Raw genomic sequence first — 12,605 nt, 5'->3', positions numbered from 1 at the left:
CCGTCTTCTCATGAAGCTGTTCCAATAGAGCACTTGTCTTGCAAAAAGCAATCACTAAGGCTTCTTCTATCAACATTCTTGTCCAAGGTCAATGTCTAATTCTCACGGGTCTTTATTCCCCAGCTCCACTCCTGCAACTTCCCCAGCTCCACTCCTGCAACAGTTTCAAAAGCTCCCTCTAGGGGAAACAATTTCTATTTGTATCCGACCTTTTAAAAGCAGATCCAGCAACAAAGTTAATTTCAGTTTTCAAATATTTTGCTCCTTTTAAGTGCAAAAGGAAACATTGGAATCAATATGTTTCTCTTATTTAACTATCTGTCAACATACGTTTTATTCACAGTCAATGAACTTTCCCAAAACGTCGGTCTTACTGGCAGCCCGTTCCCAGGTTCAAAACGGTGGTAATTTATCTTTCTTCACTCTCTCTCCTGCAGGCATTCAACGTTCTAAAATTTCCCCCCTCTTCTCCTGCTTCCAAGGGGGGTTTAGTAATTTTAACCGATGGAGATTTAATCCTTTACAAAAGACTTTCCAGACTTTAGCTTGCAATGTCTTTGCTTCAATCTATTTACAAAAGAGGAAGGCGGACTTCCTGTTTGAAACCTTCCCGTTTCGGTGCCAAATTAAGATATTTAGGAATCCAATTTTCCGTTCTACTCACGGGTATTTATTTAAAGTCCAATTGTCCACAGGAAAAAGTCAGCGCTCTCCGGCAACAGCAATGCGGCTTCACTCCGTGAAAAAAGCAGTTGATTCGAAGCACCGCGCCACTCACCCCACGTCGCTCCGGATCCCCGAATCCGGGTTTCCCGCGAGTAGGGGAGGCGCAAAAGGTGCCAGCCGAATCCCACGTCCACAGGCTTCTCCCGCCTGTGGTTTTTAATGGGTCTCTGCCTCGCTGTGGCGGTCCAGACCCTGATTTCCACGAAGCGGATTCCTCCCGATCTGAGGGAATCCGCCATTGCCGGAGGCGCTAACCTGGAAGTCCCATGCCAAAGTATTGACCATGGTGGCTGGGGCTGATGGGAGTTGGAGTTTGACAACATCTGGAAAGATCACAGATTCCTCATCCCTGCATTATCCCAATGGTGGAATGAGTCATCCTTAGGGAATCAGGCTTTAAAAAAACATTGAGGACAGCCGCCGACACCCCTTGTGGTCAGCAAGGGACTTGAGAGTCTAGTGATTACAGACAGTCCAGCTGCAGAGTAATACTTTGGCCACATCATATTGGCGTGGATCAGTACTAGGCACAGAATTGCACATTATATCCATGAGTCTCCCCCTCTCTCGTTAGATTCATTCATCCAACACACACACACACACACACACACACACACACACTCTTACCTGCAGCGGATGAGGCTTCTGCTTCATTTTGAAGCAGAAGAGCGACGGGATGGGGGGAAATTTCTGAACTGTTTTCCCTTGAGCCATTTTTTTTCTTCTTTGGCTGGGAATTGCTCATGCACACAGTGAAAAGATACAGGTACCACTCAGTTGGCACAAAAGGAAGCGTTTGGCTCTCAGCTGTTATTGCAGGTGTCGTGCTGACTCCAAAAGCCTGCCTTTGCATGGTAATGTTTTCAGCAATGAGTTTGCATTTACAAGGTACCAGGAATATCAGGCATGCTGAGGGTAGGTAGGGATAGTGGAGGGGGCTTCACCTAACATAAACCGCCTGATGTAATTACAGGAGCACCTGGGGGGGGGTCTCTTGCAAAGAAAGTGGGCAAATAAATGCCAGGGGACAGTTAGGTCAGCATGACCAGCTGCTTGTAGTAAGCTGGCTAGCTAGGTTGGTGCTTCTTTCCGTCTTTCCTGCTCTGAGATCATTCACAGGCCAATTAGTCTTGTCTTCAGGTCTACATGTTGCCATTTCAATGTCAGATTTTGTAATCTGCCAAATAATTTGGGTTCATTTAAAAAAAAAAGAAGAGTCCTCAGAGATGTAGATATATCTTTAAGATATATTTTAAATCCTAAATTCACTCTCCTGTGGGATTATTTATATATAAATACCTTTTCACTGGTCTTTCTTCGCTCACATTCCCACCTTCTCACACAAAGCCAGCCCAGGGGACTCTCAAACAGAGGATTACTGCCTCTTTTGATGTTATTCTAAACAATAAAAAAATTAAATTTAACCATTTTGCAGCTAAGCATTTTGCAGCTAGCATAGCTTCCCAGAATTTGATGCCCTCCAGATGTTTTGCACTAAGAAATCTCTGGTGGGATTTGTAGTTCAAAACATCTGGTGGGTACCAGGTTGCTCTACTAACATGAGACTATTGGGGGTGGGGGAAAGCTGTAGGAGAGATGGGCTAATTGGGGCAAGGGGGGGGAAGGAGAATAAATTGTATGTGATGAACTTAGGTAGCTGTTTAAAACGACAACACTCAGAGCTACCAAGGTGGCCTATGAATATGTGTGATGAGCATATCTGAAGGATAAAGAAAGCATCAAAATATATGGGGTGGCTGGTGGTACTGACTTGTTTTTTTGTTCTGCTGTCAAGCTAACTGGACCAAGTTTATTGTGGAAAATGCCGCTCAGGTGATACCTCTTTGGGATCCAGACAGCTTCTCTGTGAGAGAGGGAGGGAGGGAGAAAGAGGGAGAGAGGAGGAGATAGAGAGTGCCAGCAGCTTTTCAAACCAAAGTGACTCAGATACTGCTTTTTTTCTTCCTCATGATGCTTTTACAGGAATTAAAAACCTCTAATCAATTCAGAACAGAAGCTTTTTCTCTCCCTTGGAATAAATTCTCATTCTGTTCCCCGCACAACGCACTAAAAACCCAGGGCACTGGCTGCCTGTCAATGCAGCAGCAACTGGAGCCTTTTCTTCTGTCCCAACATTTCGTACTTCTATTGCGCCTTTTATCTCTCCCTGGCTCTTGCATGCGGAGTTATCTATAAGTTATTTAATCAAGCTTTACATTGCAGATCTCAGTGAATTATTACACAGCAGTGGTTTTAAATTGGCCTGACTAGAGGCGAGTTAACAATTTTTGAGACCTTGGGCATGAAAAATCTGGGGATATATAAAGAAGATTTAAATCTTTCAGGGAAGCTCACTGGGAGAACTTGGGAGAATCCATCACCTGAACCAACAAGACAAACAGTATCACCTCCCTTACTTTTTTATTTCAAATCAGTGGATTGGTGAGCTGTTCTTTTGACATTTTTGGACCTATGATGTCTTAAAATAAAAGGTAACCTTTATGTGATAAGATGTGAACCTCAAGTAGGTGTCAGCACTTGAAATAATGGATACCTTATGATGTTAGCAGAGGGCAATGAAAACACCAATCTAATATTTTGACCCTTTCAGCTATCCTTGTTTGCAGAAGAGTGAGTTTTTCCTTTTAAAAACTGTGTTGCTTTTGTGGCCAGAGCTGCCTAAGACAGAGTTGTTTTTCCATGTTGCACCAGGGCAAGGCACTCAAGAAAAGTCAAATGTTCTAAACGGAAAGCCCTCCTCAAACACTAGCTGTATCAATGCTTTATAAAACTGTTAATATGTTATTTAAATGTCAGTTCTTTATTAAGTGTAGATTTTTTGAGGTTTAATAACCATGTAATTGATGGCATCTATTCCACTGCTAAACCTTGGCAAATATGTTTCCATAATTAGTTGGTATTTATTTAACATCCCATTAAATTTAATGATTTCGATTAATAGGTACATAGGGGCTTTATTTTTAATGTCAATATGAATTCCTAAAGATGATTCCTGATAGCCTGCGCTCAGGAAGCTTAATTGCCTAGGAAGCTATCGAAAGCAGAGGTCAGGCAGTAAAGCCGAACCAGCTATATATCCAACTGGTGCTTGGATGGAGAGACATTCTAGGATCTCCTGCCTCTTGAAGAAAGAGCAGGTGTGCATAATTCAGTGGGCAATGATATTTGCTTTGACATGAGCTCCATTTAGCTCTTCCCCTGAGCGCACCGTTTATAAGGTGTGGACTGCTAAATGTTTTACCAGGCTTCTAAAATGTTAACCTTAATAGCATTGCAATGCAATAAATGTAGTAATGATATTTATATGATTTCCCCTCCTCTATATTGTAGTTGTGTAGTTAATGTTCCAGGCCACAGTCCAGTTAAAGTTAAGCGCTGCTAATCCCCACTGATTTCAGAAAGATGTCTGAGGAGAAATCCTGTAAGAATATGAGAAATCTGATGAATCAGGCCAAAGGCTCATCTGGTTCAGCATTCTGTCCTCACAGTGGCCAACCAGATGCCTGTGAAAAGCCCACAATCAGGTAGAACATGTGTGATGATGAACAACTGCTCACTTGTAAGGGGCTCATCATGCTTGGAACTCTTGCACTCAACTGGTGGATGTCAGGGCAAGACGTGACATCAACAACGCGAGTCCACCCTCCAAGTGGATAACTATCCACTTCCATAAGTGTGAGGGCAACTGTGCCCAGAAGTGGGAAGAGGGAAGTCAAGACTCAAGAAAGCAAACCTTCGAAATGGTTTAGAATACAGTCGTACCTTGGGTCCTTCGTGAGTCGAATGGTTTGGCTCCCGAACGCCGCAAAGCCAGAAGTGAGTGTTTCGGTTTGCGAACATTCTTTGGAACCTGAACGTCCAACACGACTTCTGCGGCTTCTGATTGTCTGCAGCAGCTTCCTGCAGCCAATCAGAAGCTGTACTTTGGTTTCCAAATGTTTTGGAAGTTGAACAAACTTCCGGAATGGATTCCGTTCGACTTTCGAGGTACCACTGTACTAAGAAGCTAACCTTTTATTGTACGTTTTTGCCTACATATATAGTGAAGAAATTAACCACTTTTGAGAACCTCTCAACAGAATTTCAGAGCCAGGTATTAGTTTTCTCTGGGAAATTTAGCCCTTGTATTGTATTATTATTATTATTATTATTATTATTATTATTATTATTATTTAAGCCCAATACCTACACTGACTGGATGGAATTGTCCAAGGTCTCATGCAAAGGGCTTTCCCATCTCTGTAGAGGTCCTGCATGTGCTGGTTCTGCTGAGATACCACAGCCCTTCCCCATGCTCTGATGAACCTGGGTTGCTTCCCCACTACCTCTACCCACAGCTACAAGGGAAACATTTGAGTGTGATTTGTCCCCCACATCCTTAAAACCATTCATCATTTATGTAACAGCCACATGTTTTCTGGTTTGGTTAAAAAGAGGGGGATTAATAGGTTAGGGGGCAGTAATGAGAGACGTACCTTGTATTTTGAATGCATGCAGGATGGGGGTGACACACAAAATGGGGCGCAAGGCAACGAGGTGATGAGTATAGTAGTTTTGCAAAGTTGCCTCTGCTTTAATGGACTTATTAATCTTGTGTGTGTCAGGACATAATTTAGAATCAATCCTCCAGAGCCAATTAAAGGTCCTTCTAACAAAGTAAAATCCTAGTTTTATTAAGGTTTTCCCCTACACACAAGAGTCTCTATTTATACAGAGTATCCCAAATGAAGCACTACCTACATCTGACCCTCTAATCTCTGGTGTCTGTCCTATGGCTCTAGATACAGAGGTTTGATGAGCTAGCAGCAAATGGGGTTCAGCAATATTGGGCCACTCCTTATACTCTACCTTACCAGTCACTCTGGATGATGGCTCTGCAGCCAAGACTGAGAAGCCTGGACATCAGTTATGCCCACATCAGTGAGGCCAAGAGGGAGGTCCTTTCATCTGGGCAGCCCAGGACCTCCATACACACTGCCCAGACTTGCACCCTGGGGAAGTCACTTTAGTGCTGTCAGTGCAGTGGTTTGACTTCATCCCCAAAAACTTTATGAATGGCCTTTTCCCAACTAACTGGAGATATGATGAAATAATTCCATTCAATAGAAAACCTTTAAATCTAGTGAATCATCCTTTAAACTGAGGTTGGGAAACCTTCATCTCTCCAGATGTCATTGGATTGTGACTGCCGCCATCCCTTACCTTGGTCCATGCTGACTTGAAGTTGGAGTCCAACAACATCTGGAGAGCCGCAGGTTCCCCCTCCCTGCTTTACACCAGCTGGAACAATCTTCTAATTCTCTTGCGACCTGTAAACCCTCACTATTAATAACTGAAGCCAAGGGCGAAATTTCTGGTGCTGTGAAGTATTTATGCTTTTCTCATATTTTAACCAATAAATCGCTGATTTCTTTTCTTTGTACTTTTCTTTGTTCTTGTTTAGTAGACCAAATCCAATCTGCTAATGGGACATCAACTCCCATCTGTTCAGTCAGCCAAGCTGCCAGAACAACTTGACTGGCTTTGGGTACTAAGCACCTAGGCTGGGGATGGTATCATTTGCTGTTCTGCCTCAGGCAGCAAAATGTCTTTGGCTGGCCCTGTCTTGTCCATGCTTATCCATCTCACTGGCATAAATTGTTTTACTCCAATACCAGTTAAGCCAGTGTGGTCTAGTAGCACTGTAATTTGCCCAGGTTCAACCAGTCACTTTGTATTCTTGGAGTGTCCTTGGACAAATGACTACCTCTATCCTATAGTTCAGGGGTAGGCAACCTAACCCCTTCATGGATCAGTTGGTTGGACAGTCTTCATGGTTGGACAGTCTTCTCAAAGCTACGAACATGAGTTTGACCAAAATGCGGGAGGCAGTGGAAGACAGGAGTGCCTGGCGTGCTCTGGTCCATGGGGTCACGAAGAGTCAAACATGACTAAATGACTAAACAACAACAGGCAACGTAAGGCCCAGGGGCCGGATGCGGCCCAATCGCCTTCTCAATCTGGCCCACAGATGGTCCGGGAATCAGTGTGTTTTTACATGAGTAGAATGTGTTCTCTTATTTAAAATGCATCTCTGGGTCATTTGTGGGGGGCTGCCTGGTGTTTTTACATGAGTAGAATGTGTGCTTTTATTTAAAATGTATCGCTGGGTTATTTGTGGGTCATAGGAATTCGTTCATTATTGTTTTTCCAAAATATTGTCCGGCGCCCCACATGGTCTGATGGACGGTGGACCGGACCACAGCTGAAAAAGGTTGCTGACCCCTGCTATAGTTGTTCCATAGGAGTAAATGTAATAGCTTATTGAAATCTAAGTTTTTGATTTTACAATACTTGGGGACCAAGATGAGCTCAAGGTCATCTCTACATTAGGATGTGTACATGGGAGCAGATGGCTTCTGGATTTTTGATAACACAGTACAGATATCAATGGAAATGCTATTGTGCTATGTCAACTGAAGAGACAATCATCTTTTGTTTTGCTTGATTGCTTGCTAATGAGCACAGAAAATCAGCTTATGTTTCTACAACTAACAGAAGATCGCTTCTTTGCTCAATCGCTTTTGATGGCTAAATTATGTTGTTTGAATGAACATAGATCAGGGATGGCTAGCCTATGGTCCTCCAGATGTTGTTGGAATACAACTCCCATCAGCCCCAACCAACATAGCAAATGGTCATGGTATGATGAAAGTTGGAGCCCAACACAATCTGGAGGGCCACAGATTCCTCATGTGTGGTGCTGGTGGCTGGTGGCCGCTGCCACCTATGACACACCTCACAATCATGAATGGGGGGAGGCTGGAGAGAAAGCAGTTGGGAGTTGCAGTGTGGACATCAAAGGAGACGGAGGTCTGCATTTTGCTTCTGTCTAGGAAAAAGGGCTTGAAGGTGGTTTCTCAGTGACTGTGTACTGATGCTGATTTACAGAGCAACACAGTCTGTCTGAGTACTTGCCTCCTTCCCTATGCTCAACATGTATGCATTTGAACATAAACTGATGTAACATAAGCACCCAAAGTCAAAGCACCCTGCAGCTGCCCCTGGAACCCTGGAAGTGAGGAGCCACAGCCATGAAACGATACCAAAGGAGCTTTAGATCTATGCACTTGGAAAGCACAAGCACTCTGCACACCCAAAAGGTCACAGACTCCAGTGTGTCATTAGTCTTTATAAGCAAAAAGGACAAAGAGTGCTGCTAGAGTTTAACTACGGCATGAGCATGTTGAGGCAGCAGCCTATTTTCTCTTGTGCACAAATCTTCCTAGCTCTCTTCAGTCATTCCTCAGACTTAACCATCCGCATGATTTCCGTCATGCTCCATTCCATGTTTTTGAGCAAGCAGAGCTATTTTGCATTCCCCTCACTCAAGCCATTTTCCATTCAGTTCCACTCTTCCAGCCTCAGTGAATTCTTTGCTGTGATCCTGTAGTGATGTCAAAACACTGCATTTTACAACATCACAGGCAGACGTCAGCACTGCATGGTGCCAAGCAATTTCCTGGAAAAGTGTGTGCGCGTGTGCTCGCGTCTGTGTATGTGTGTCTTTGCCGCATTAACTGACTGGCAGGCTCCTGATAGCCTTGCTTGAATCCAGTGTCTGATGAGAAGGGAGATGGTGCTACCTGGTTCCTGGGGCTGTTTCCAAGCCATCTCCACTTCTGACATCCGAAATGTAGCACTTATCCCAGAAATGGGTAATTGCTTAACATTAACGTGCTGTCACTGACAAATAATCCTGCTTAGAGTTGCCAGATCAAAGCTGCACAATAGCATGCCCTCCAATATTTGTCAAATGAAAATTGATAGATTTGGTTTGTATTAAACAAGAGGATGTGTGGAATAAAGAGCGGGAAGAATAAGAAAGCTGCTGTCAGAAAGGTCAATCCCACTGGGTGATTTTGGACACTTTTATCAACACAATGCTAATTTCCTCGACACCGATAATTTTATTAAATTAGATATTGGTACCGAAGCAAGAAAACTTGTATTTTAAGCAATCAGACAAGTACTTTTGGATTATCTTTCCAGTATTTGCTGCAGATTCAATCCACATTGTATGCAGGGTGAGACAGCAATTGCTGCATGTATGAATCAGCACTGAAAGATAGAAGAAGTACAATGGAGAAGGGATGATTTGTCTTATTCAGAACTAAAAACTCTGCCTGAGACCCTGGAAAGCCAGCGCCTGTCAGTCAGAGTAGAGTAGCCGATGCTGTGCTAGATGGGCGAACAGTCTGGCTTGGTATAAGGCACATTCCCTGTGTACCCTGCATATTCCCCTTCCCATTAATTGTAGCCCCATATCTTGTTCCTTTGAAATGCCCTCCTCCGATAGGCAATAAAGAGATACAGTTTGAGAAAGTGATGCCTCTAGCATCAGCCCTTGCTCTGGCATTGTTCCAGTCCCCTTAAGAATCCTGGAAAGCCCACAGAGGGGAAAGAGCAGCGGGCTTGAAGTCAGCAATACATTTCAAATGTTTGCCTAGTCCCATTATCCTTTTTGAGTGGGGGGAGGGAGGCTGGGTTGTAGTAAGTTAAAGGAAGCATCTGTGATTAATTGTCCAGATGCAGAAAGAGTTACCATATGCCTGTCTGCTAAGCGCCCTACATCAAACACCATGGCTTATCTCTCTCGCTCTCTGTCGGTGGATGACTTGTGTCTCTGATGTATGACAGTGACAGACCTCTGCATTGTTTATTTTAAGAAACAATTGCCAGCTCCCATGGTGTGGCGTCTCTAGTGAGAGGAGGAGGAAATAATGGAGGTGCTGTAATTAATAATTGGTAAATCATGGGCTGATTGTGGTCATTCATTATTAAACATTGCATTCACACAAGCATTGAATGTACTTGCCATCTTTAAGGCTGCTGTAAATGGAACAGTCTGGAAATGGGGATGAGAACTGTGCTTAAAGATGTTATTTAGAGAGAAGATTGTGGCTTATAGTCCTATGGCAACAACAAAACTAAAGTGTGTGGTGTGTCTGTGTGCAAAAGTATTGTGCTGATGTGCGGGTAGACAGAATAGTGTTGATACAATGGGCAGCTGAGGACAGCTTCCAGCACCATCTTTTAAAGTAGAGGTTGTGCATCAGATTTGGACAAATCCCAAGTCAAATCGGGATGGTTCAGAAGGATTTCTGACACATTTGAGCTGAAGTGGGATGCCTCCAGTCTTTCCAAATCAGGGGTCTCCAAAGTGATTCAAGGCAATTCTGCACTTGCCATGTATCTGCCAAAGTGGAAACTGTCATGGACTGGCTGGGTGCAGAGGAATGGTGGGAGGCACCAGCTGGGAACCCCCAAGGGAAGAAGGCTCAGAGCCAGAGGATGGGTGGTGGGACTATGATGCATGGTTAGAGGGAGAAGAGGGACCAGACTGGGAGGAGGAGGTGTTGAAAGCTGAAGAGGCAACAGGGTTTAGTGAGCAGCAAGAGGCTGTGTCAGAGCAGTGCAGACTCGGAGGCTGAAGCGGAGGCTGGAGAGGAAGGGGGGCAAGAGGCTGCTGAAGAAGCCAGCGAGTCTCTCCTTCCTTCTGTGACCAGCTCCCCTCTCCCCTGGATTCCCAGAACACACAGATAAATGAAGAGAGTGGAGCAACGAGAGACAAGACGAGGGAGTCTTAGGCTGCTAGGGAGGAGCCTTAGAGAGTGGTGGATGGTGGGATCTTCAGTCCTCAGAACTGCCTCATTAGGGCAAGACCTACTGGGAAGAGTTGCTGTAATCACTAGGCCTGAGCTTTTTGGGGGTTTCTTTGAATAAAGAGTAAACTTTGCTGACGCCGGTGTTTTTTATTGCTGACCTAGTCCTGACTCCAGCTCCTGACAGAAACATTTGTCCTGCAGATTGCCATAGTAGAAAAACACCAGTGAAAGTCAATTGGAAATGAGACCTCAAGAAAATTAAGAGAGGACGGGTATATGAACAAGGTCTGCAATTTGACTCTATTTATTTGTGTGGATGATGGTTGAGTTACGTGTGTTGGTGTAGTTCAGGGTTAAGGAACAACCAAAGTATTTAATACAGATTATGGCCTATTTCCCCTTTTGTTAAATTCTCTTGTAAATGTGAAGTGAAATGCAATTTATTTATGCTAAGCAGCCATTGTTATTCAAACACAATAAAATCAAGTCTGTGGTCTTCAGATTTCAGCTACCCTCAACATCAGGCAAGTGGAAGTGTCATTACTGACGCAGAGAGGGAAATAAGTATTTCGGGCTGGGGTATAGAACTGCTGTTAACAGCCTTTTTATTCTTATTCTCCCCCCCTCAATTATATATTTCCTGCTTTCCACTGTTAATAATAATCATTTGGATTGTGAAAAGATTTGCAGCATTTTTCTTTCTATTTGTTTCATACTAACTGATCACCCTCATGGCCCTACATAAATAATAATAACCGTATTAGTACATATGGTGTTTGCTTTGCCTTCTAAACACTTTGCAAATATTCCCTGACTGCTAATCCTTTGCATACCTTCTGTGAGCCAAGCATTATCTCCACTGCAGGATAAAATGAAGAGCAGGGCACTCTCAAATGGCATCCTGGGTGGGCCTCAGTAAATCAAGATATATTTTTTTCAAGATTTCCTAAAACAAATCATGTAGCTGACAGCACATTTTATTGGTCAAAAATAGAAGGGACAAGATTCAGAGAGCCATGGAAGCGAATCCCCAATGCAGCCTTAAGATCTATTTCTGAGAAATATCCCCCCCCCCCCGAGAAATAAATCTCATTGAATAAAACTGGTTTACTTCCTAGTAAGTGTGTTCAGAATCCTGCATAGGATTGTTCTGTTGGTTCTCAGCATTGTTGATCAGAACAACAAGCAGGCGAGAATACATTTGCTCACACAATATGTAAGGAAAGCACAGGAAATCAATTCTTCAGGTATTTAAAATAATTTGTGAGGAGTGAGGCTCAGACCAGGTAGAGAGCATGCACACAGTGACCCCACCTCCTCTTCTCCTGATCTTTCTCCACCAACATCTCCATGTGCTGCAATCCTGTACACTCAGAAGTAAATCCCATTGAATTAAATGGGGCTTACTCTTAAGAAAGTGGGGCTAGGATTACAACATTATTTATGCATTTATTATGTTAATACTCTGCCCTTCTTCCATGGAGCATGGCCTTCATTTTACCATCACATCAACCCCATGAGACCAGATGGGTTGAGAGAAGAGAGTGCCTAGGCCGAGGTCACCTGGTGACCTGGGGCTCATCTGGTGACCTGGGGCAGGGGAGCCAAAGCTGTTCCAAATGTTGTTTTAAAATACTGTATATCCCCCCCCCCAAAAAATGAGTTGCCAACTAGAAATGCCCCAGTCCAGCTCAAGTTTGTTGTCGTTTAGCCGTGTCCGTCTGCTTAGATACAGACCTGTGCCTGAAAAGCATGGCACAAGTGTGGATAAGCCCTAAGTCAAATTCTAGCTCTTTAATTTGTGCTTGTTGCCTTCCCAGAGCCATTGATTGATTAAGGTAGGAAGTATAAAAACATGACCTAAGATCTTAAGACTCTCGTTGGATCAAACCAACGGCTTCTCTTGTCTAGCTCCTTGTTTTCCTCAGCAGCATATCAGATGCCTATAGGAAGCCTTTCTGCAAGGGATCATTTTTATTCTTTTTTTTATTATACAAGTATATATACTGCTTAACATGAAAAAAATATCAAAGTGGCATATAACGCAAGAGTACAGTAAAGCACAATATAAAAATTCAAAATAAAATGAAAGGACGTGGATCAGTGGTGCACGCCTATGCAGCTGTGGTCACACTTCAGGGGAAGCCTGAATAAATCCTTTTTAATTAGATATGCTGGGGATGGAACCAAGGGCCTTCTGCATGTAACACA

At 43.5% G+C, this 12,605-nt stretch overlaps 1 long non-coding RNA gene across 1 annotated transcript in view; it reads left to right on the top strand.

The window, feature by feature from the left end:
* The window catches only part of LOC310757576, a 75,162-nt gene extending 63,200 nt beyond the window's left edge, over positions 1–11,962 (top strand). Inside the window, exon 3 of the long non-coding RNA XR_014545329.1 lies at positions 10,596–11,962. This is a non-coding gene — a long non-coding RNA (uncharacterized lncRNA). The remainder of the gene's footprint in view (positions 1–10,595) is intronic.
* The last annotated feature ends 643 nt before the right edge of the window (positions 11,963–12,605 follow it).

The sequence above is a fragment of the Podarcis filfolensis genome (genome assembly GCF_964270895.1).
Source record: "Podarcis filfolensis genome assembly, chromosome: 2".
NCBI lineage: Eukaryota > Metazoa > Chordata > Lepidosauria > Squamata > Lacertidae > Podarcis > Podarcis filfolensis.
The sequence above is the reverse complement of the archived record's forward strand: the minus strand, read 5'-3'. Positions and strand labels throughout refer to the sequence as shown.